General features: G+C 46.6%; 1 protein-coding gene across 3 annotated transcripts in view; it reads left to right on the forward strand.

Moving 5' to 3' along the window:
* The window catches only part of FUT10 (fucosyltransferase 10), a 359,041-nt gene that overhangs the window by 77,227 nt on the left and 273,621 nt on the right, over positions 1-8,193 (forward strand). The window lies entirely within an intron of this gene.

Consider the following 8,193-nt stretch of genomic DNA (forward strand, 5'->3'; position numbering starts at 1 on the left):
TAAACCCTCACTGGCAACCCTGAAGTGGTTCCCCACCAGACCTGTCTTTTTTATTATTGTTTTATTTTGAAATAATTATAAATTTGCAGTAGGTTTAAAAAGAAGTACAAAGAGGTCTGCACCCATTTCCCCCCATGGTGACGTCTTAGTAACGATAGTGGAGCCAGGAAACTGACATTGGTACAGTCCACATATTTCACTCAGATTTTGCCAGTTTTATATGCGCTTGTGAGTGTCTAAAGTTCTGTGCCGTTATCATGTGCAGATTTGTATATCAGCTGCCATAATCGAGATGCAGACCGACTCCATCACCACAAGCCAGACCTTTCTCCCTTACCGTGCCCAGAATCACCTATGGAAAGCCATTTGTTTAAGCAGTTAAGAATTTGGGTATAGAGCATTTCTAGGGATTAATGACCAGGTGGTAAAAACTGACTGCTTACAGCCTGGCCGAAGGCTGTTGCTCAGCAGGAAACGACCTGCTTCAAGGTGACTGATGATACTAACTGGGAAATTTGGATGGACAAGGGCACATAGACATTCTGGGTGATTCAAGGATGACAGTACAGTGAAAGCACTTCTTGGGCAAGACCAGCTTCCAGGTTAGCTCTTGGAAGCATTTTGCCCTTGGTTTTAGACACAGAGGTGCTCTCAACATTTCTTTCTTTAAGTGTATCACGAAGGGCTGAGCTCAAGGCATGAGAAAAGTACCTGCGTCGCTGTTGTTCAGATATTTGACCCTGAAGCTCAGCAGGAATGTGAGACCGGGCGATGCAGTGGAGAGAAGGACAGACCACAAGTTGGGACCAGGGCGCTGGACCTGACCCTGTCATCATTGCTTCCCTTTGTGACCATCAACAAGTTGCTTCACTTCTAAGTTTATTCGTGTGTAAGATGAGGTTTGTGGAAGAGGTGATCCCAAAAGTACTTCCAGCTCTCTCATTTTGCACGTGTAGCTGCGGCCTTATCATCAGGTCATCTAGGAAACATTTGACAGAGTCAGAAATATGGCGGTGTACTTGTGCAATGCTCCATTTTTCTGAGGCAGTCAAAGAATTCTGCACACACCGGTCACGTGGGCCACTTGGCCGCTTACATTCTCGACCCAGCGAGCCGCCTGTGAAGCACTATGCTTCTTACTCTTGCCAGTCCTGTCTCTGTGGCGTGATGTGCCCACCCTCTTGCTCCCCTTCCCAGTCCTGTCCACAGAAAGCCCTTACTGTTAACACATCCGGAAGGGTAACCCGCAAGCCCACATCATCGGGAAGCTTTTACTTCACGGCTGCCGGGTTTGGAAGAGGGTTCTGAGTAATGGGTGGGCTGTTGGCAAAGAGAGTCAACTTGGTGAGGATATCACAGCCTGAAGCCTTTGGGAAGTTCACGGGGCTGGAGGGAGAGATGGGGCACTGAGGCCTCTGGGCTTAGGTTGCCGTGGAACCCGGATGGCCAGGACAAAAAAGAAAGGCCCCCTGTTAGAAAGACTGAGTCAGGAACTAAGGTCTCTTGGTGGGACTGGGATGATGAAATTCTCTTCTTCAGAGAATGATCTTCTCCAACCAAGGATGCGCATTGCATTTTGTGCATTCGAAGCTATATATTCAATAGGCATTTTTGGGAGCCCTGGGAACAGTTAGCTCACCTGGATCCCCCAGCAGCTCTGGGCATGAGGTGTAATTATCGCTGTTTGGCAGATGAGACAGTTGAGGATAAATCATGTTCCCAAGGTCACACACTTGAGCTCAGATACTGTTTTTGCCTGTCTGAATCCAGGATCTGTTATATCATACTGTTTCTCCCCTCCCAGGGAAAACCCAGAGCAGCTTATCTGCCTCCGAATAATTGGGAGTGATCTCTGAATTTATATATTTAATTTTAACCCCAAATAGAAGCTAACCCTTACATGGTGTTCACCATGTGCCAGTTACTGTCCCAAGTGCTTTCCACACGTTAGCTCATTTAATGCTGACAGTGTGCCCTGGACATGGCTACTATTATTAACTCCATTTTTCAGATGGGAAAAAGAGTCACAGAGCAGCTGAGTGGCTTATCCAAGATTCTACAGCCAGTAATTGGTGGATTTAAATCCTCATGACACTGATAATCAACTGTATCCCAGTGCCTCTTTTGATGATTTTCCTACTTGATTTTGGAAGGTAAAGAGTAAAAAAGAACAGCCAGAAAACCAATTAAAGTTTGGATGTGAAGAAGGTTTAGCCTCCACACCACATGGTTTAATTTTCCCAACGGGGAGCAGGGCAGTGAGAAGGGAACAGGAATGTGCTTTGTAATCCCATCCTCAGCTGGAGAGGCTGCCGGGCGGACACACAGCCCGTTCTCACTTGGAAACAGTGGGATTCACCTCTGGCAAGAGAAAGCAAAGGACAGAAACCTAAGCTGCCATCAATTGATTTCTTTTTAAACATTAGAGGGGAAAAAAACAGGCAGATGATAACTCAGCACTTTAAGGCTTTGCAGATTGGGATGGTGTTAATCAAATCTCTAGGATGAAGCAGGCAGGCTTAGATGGAGCAAAAGAGGATACCTAGAGGTCATTACGTGCTGTGTGTCCGGACTGCCACAGCTACTGCCCTAACTGGTTGAATTTTTTTTTTTTTTGGTTTAATTTTTCCCGAAGTTAATGAAATTAAGAGGAAGACCCCAGGGTGGGAAGAGCCTGGGGCTGAAGAGTTGGAAGACATCTACATCTACATTTCTTAGCAATCTTATTGCCTCTGTGCTCTGTATGAGTCCACCGTGCGAGATAATTACCAAAAAAGTGGGGCACAATTGTGTTTGCACCATCAGATATGAAGTACACAGAGTAAAGAATGTCAGAGGTGATGGTCCTGTTTTATTCGGTGTTTCCAGAGCCGGCCCGGAATAGGGTGTCCGTCTGGGCACCGTATTCAGAGAGTACGGCTTGAGGGGAACCACCAGAATGCTTGCAATATTGGCTCCAAAGAGAAGGGAAGATAATGACTGGGGAGGGGCTAACGTTGGAAAAGAAGCATTCCCAAAGAAATGACAGAGAAGGTGTGGCTCTTGGGCACCAGGGGATGACCTTCCCTAGAAAATCAAAATGGAAAACCCACTGTTCAGAGCAACACAGTTTGTATGATCAAGTGCTCTTGGTGGTTGCGTTTTGCTGTTAGAGCCCCACGTTGGTTTTCCCTGGCTACCCTTTTAAAATCTCTCTCCCACCTGACCCCTTCCTGTATCCCATATCCCTACTTAAATTCCCTCGATAGTCTTTTTTTTTTTAATTGACGTATAGTCGATTTGCAAGGTTGTGTTAGTTTCCGGTGTACAGCGTAGTGATTCAGTTATGAATATATACGTTCCTTTTCACATTCTCTTTCAATATAGGTTATTCCTCGGTAGTTTTTATCAACACCTGACATGCTTTATCCCTTTACTTGTTTATGATCTTCACCTATTAAAAATTACACTCACGAGGGCGTTCATCATGCATGTCCCTCCCGCTATATTCCCAGAGCTTAGAATTGTACCTGACACAGAGTAGGTTCTCAGTAGGTATTAATTACTAGCAGCTATTAATGGATGGATGGATGGATGAGTGAGTGAAGAGATGTCAGCAGCAGGAGTAGTGAGATACGGAGGAGACGGGGTTGTACGGATATCTCACTGCCCAGATGCTAGGTGTGCATTTGACTCTGACCACAAGAGACTGTGAATGCCTTGTCTGGTGGAGGTTGAACTGGATGATCGTCTCTAGACCAGTAATCTTATGAAACTTCAGGGAGATGAAGGGAAAGCATGGAAACAGCTTTCTGAGGATTTAATACAAGGTACGGCTCTGAGCTAATGCCACAAATGAACAGATGGGAGTCTAAAATGGGACATAAAAGTTTTCAGTTGTGGAGGAGCTAACAGTCACGGTGGGAAAGAAGCTATCATGGGGTATGGGTGGTCTTTGGTGCCAGGAGAGATTTTTAAAAAACTTTATTGTAATATAAAAACCCATGTAGTTGTTAGTGGAACTAAAACACAGAAGGCTCATGATGGAGAGAGAGGCAGATGGTGTGGACGAGGATGAGGCTTGTGTCCTTTCTGATGCCCTGGGGGGAAATCCTTCCTCGTTTCGTCCTAGCTTCTAGTGGTTGCCAGAAATCCTTGGTGTTCCCTGGTGTGTAGAGGGGTCCCTCCGGTCTCTGTTGTCATGTGGGATGCTCCTGGTTTGCCTTCTGCAAACTTCCCACTTCTAATAAGGACTCCAGTCATCAGCTCAGGGCCCCACCTAACCCAGTATGTCCTACTCTTTGCTTGATTATATCTTCAAAGACCTTATTTCCAAATAAGGTCACATTCACAGGCTCTGGGAGTTAGGACACGAACATATCTTTTTTTGGGAGAAACAGTTATACTCCCCACAAGAACGTACCAGAAACTCAAGGTTGGGTGTCTGAGCCCTGGATGAATCGATTTTTCCTGGAAGGTCACAATGTGGTGCCCACCCTGACTTTCGGGGATTGTGTGTGTAGCAGGAATATGGGGCCGCCTACTGTCTCCCTTCCATATCCAAAAACTGCACGAGAGTTCACCCTCTCAAACTTTGACTTTTATCAGAAAAGCAAAACATAAATGAAAATGAAGACAATTTCTTTTCAAAGTTCTTGCTTGGGCCTTTGTTTCGCCAAGGTAAGGGTCTCAAGGGGCAGATTTCTCTGTGATGAGATTGTAGTCAGCATCATGGTCGCCTCTCCTTGGATGAGAAACTGACGATGGTGTTCCCTCTCTCTTGCCAGCATTTGGACCCATGTGGTTTACTTGTTCTTCGTTCACACAACAAATGTCTATTCAGTTTCTGTTGCATGCCAGATACCTCTTAAGTGTGGCTACACATTCTCTATGCGTAAGATTGTGACCTCTGTTAGTTTTTGGCCTTTAAAGATCAGTGTTAAAAAGATGTCTAAAAGATCATGCAGAAAAACCAGTTTGTCCAGGGAACAGGAATATGCAGATAACTTTCAGCTGGCGCACAGTCTTCATGGCTGCTCTAAAGGTACTGAGGATACAGTAGCAAGTAACGCAAGGCAGAGAACAGGCTTGTCTGAGGTTTCTGCAGAGAAAAGCCAGGTTCTCGCTCCCATCGGATATGAACAAGGATCTGTCACTGTCACGGATGCTGACTGCGAGGGAACCAGCCCTAAGATGCAGCTGATGCTTTGTTCAGCAGAGCAGAGGAAGGGACAGAACTCAAGTCTTTGATGATGTTGAGTAAATGTGATGCAGGAAAACAGATGTGGGGCGTGACAAGGGCTGTGTCCCAGGCTTCAGTTGAGCCCCTGGGATGTGCCCCACCAAGTGTGGGTCCTTGGCTTTGTGCAGGAACGAATTCAAGAGCGAGCCACACTTGAGTGAATGTAGATTTATTCAGAGAGATACATTGAATGGCAAGAGAAAGGCCACGAGGTGTGGGGGTTGGGTGCTCAGATTAAAAGTAGGTACACACTCCATAGACAGAATGTGGGCCGTCTCTGAAGGGGGAGAGAGAGGGGCAGCCTCGAGGCACCGTTGCTAGTTTTTATGGGTTTGGTGGCTTCATATGCTAATAAGTGGAAGGACCAGTCTAAGTAGCCTGGGGATGGGGCTGGGGTTCCCAGGAAGTTGGCCATTTCCCACCCTTGGACCTTTTGTGGCTAGCCTTGGGACAGCCATGGTGTCTGTGGGCTTGTTAGTCACCATGTTAATATATTACAGTGAGCGTATAATGAAGCTCGAGATCTACTAGAAGTTAAATCTCCCAGCATCCTGAGCCTCAAGGCCTACTGGGGGTGGAATCTTTCACCATTTTGATGTTAATTGCTGTAGTGTTCCTTGAATGGCTGTGCCCTTCCCCCTTGCATCCTGTTTTAAATGAACTGACCAACCCTTACGGCAGGACAGTCTGTATTATGAGAAAATGAGTTATGAAAATAAACACTGAATTGGGTTTGGACTGAGTTTCCATGTCTTGCATGTGAACGCGTCTGACACAGGTGTCATCTCCTTTGCCTTTCCTAAGTTGTGCGCGGCCTGAGAGCCCCAGGAGAATAAAGGGGGCGACACCTCTCTGCCTAACCATGTTCTGTCTTTACATTAGGTTGTTGTAGGAGGCTTTCATTGTGCTTTGAAATAAGAGACGTTTGGGGAAAGGAGGGCTCATCCGTGGACAGGGGAGCAAGGCTAGGAACTGAGTTGTGTCTTAAAGGGGACCGCATGTCAAGTGCTTGTCTTTGGGGGAAGCTTTCCCTGTAAAGCACAAAGGTTAAAACCTCTGCCTTCTTTTATAGTAATCCTTTTCAGTTACCTTCAACTTGGTAAAATCTCAACAGCCCTGAGCTGTGTGAGGGACTCCTGAGGAGGAGGAGGAGGGACTGTCAGACGTATGAGTCACTCACGTGCATCACTGGCATCAGGTTAGGATTCTAGGAGTTCACGCTGGTGACCAGAGGCTGATGGTCAGCAGAAGTAAATAATCATTCAGTCCCGGAGACCCGCGGGGGAGCAGAGCATCCTGGAGAAGCAGTGGTGGCGTGAAACTAACTTACAAGAAAGCTCATCCCAGCTCTGGAAGCACACGCTGGTGACAACTCTAGGGGAAGGGATCCGAGACAGTTTTAAAAGGGGGTAGGTAGATGCAGGGTGGGGAAGGAGACAGGAGGTGATCTTTCAAGATGTAAATTCCTCAAGGACCGGAATATTGGTTTATAGGGCTGAGCAGTCACACTCACACAAACACAGAGCTGCCTCTCACACATGCAGCGAAGAGTCGTATTTGCCTGCAGCCGAAGTCAATTGCTGGAAAGGGAGCCCCTGAGAAGTGCCCAGAGGACAAAGGATGACAAATGCACGTTAAAAGGGACATTCTTATTTTAATAATGTAAGGCGTGTGAAATAGAACAATTTTTGTATTTAAATTCTTGGTAAGTATTATGCAAATGACAGCATTTCTCTAGCCCTCAAAGGTGAATTCCCTCTGGTATATCCTGTGAAAGGCAGGTTTGTTTTCTTTCTTCTTGGAAGTCAGTTTCAGGCCCCTCCCGGGTCTCCCTCCCAGAGCTGCAGCCTGAAAACTCTGTCGGCAGGAAGCTGGGACAGCCATAAAGCTCATCTCAGCCCTTAACGTTTACCATTTCTTAGGGATCACTGTCCTTCATTGCCTGATGGCCAGTGCCTTAAAAACCACTGTTCTGTGTAATTTTTCTGAGTTTTTTCTTTTTTGTTGTTTCCAGTAGGAGGATAAATTTGGTCTCTGGTACTCCATCTGGGCTCAGCGCAGAAGTCTGAGATGGTAGAAATATAGTCTTCGTGAATTTGGAGGTGTTCCCCCGCACCAGGATTTTATCAAGGGTCGGACAGCTCTAGTAGTGCTAAGACCTGGACTGGGGGCGCCTGTCGGGTCCTCAGCCACTGTTCTGTGCAGGTGCCGCTCGGCACCTCAGCTCTGGCCGCTCTTTGTTGCTTCTGGTCTCTGCTGGGCCTCCAGAAGCCCGTGAGTCTCTTAGGCCTCGTTACCCCCCTAGACCCAGCACCGCGTGGCCGTTCCCTGTGATCTCCATCTCCCTGGGCCTTTGCCCGAGAGGACGTGCAGGTCTCTCTCCCAGGAGCGCGCTGCTCCCTTGGCTCTTACCGCCTCTCCCTCACTTTCTCTCTCTCCTTCTACCCTCCTCAGCCTTGGGGAAATCATTTTCTTACCTTGGATGGGAGTGGATTTGGGGCACTTGTCTGTAAGTGAATCCTTTAATTCCCCCAAGGGCCGGGACTTTGAGAACACAAAGCACAGCCTTTCAAGCCTTTCCCGCGTTCTGCCCGCCACATCCTTCCCCTAGACAGTGCAGAGAAAGCTATTTGCCTGAAGAGAAGAGGTGGCAAGAGAGGACATGCCATGATAAAAATAAAACAACACTTCTTTTTTCAAAGCAATTATGCCAAAGTAATAAGAAAGACTATTTTGTTGGGAGATTTACCTTTTGAACTTACTCCATCTATAGCTATTTAAAAAGTTGCAAAGTATGTTTTAGGGAGGGTGCACTGAACAGAGGCTTCACTTAAATTTTTGTTTTTAGTATCACTATATTTGTATGGCAAGTGTAAGCTAGATTTAGGGTACGTAACTACTTGGCTGTATTCAACAGTAATGTTCAGCATGGCACACAGAGCTGTTATTTTTAGCATCCTGAATAAAGATGT

Source organism: Camelus ferus, chromosome 26, assembly GCF_009834535.1.
Source record: "Camelus ferus isolate YT-003-E chromosome 26, BCGSAC_Cfer_1.0, whole genome shotgun sequence".
Classification (NCBI taxonomy): Eukaryota; Metazoa; Chordata; class Mammalia; order Artiodactyla; family Camelidae; genus Camelus; species Camelus ferus.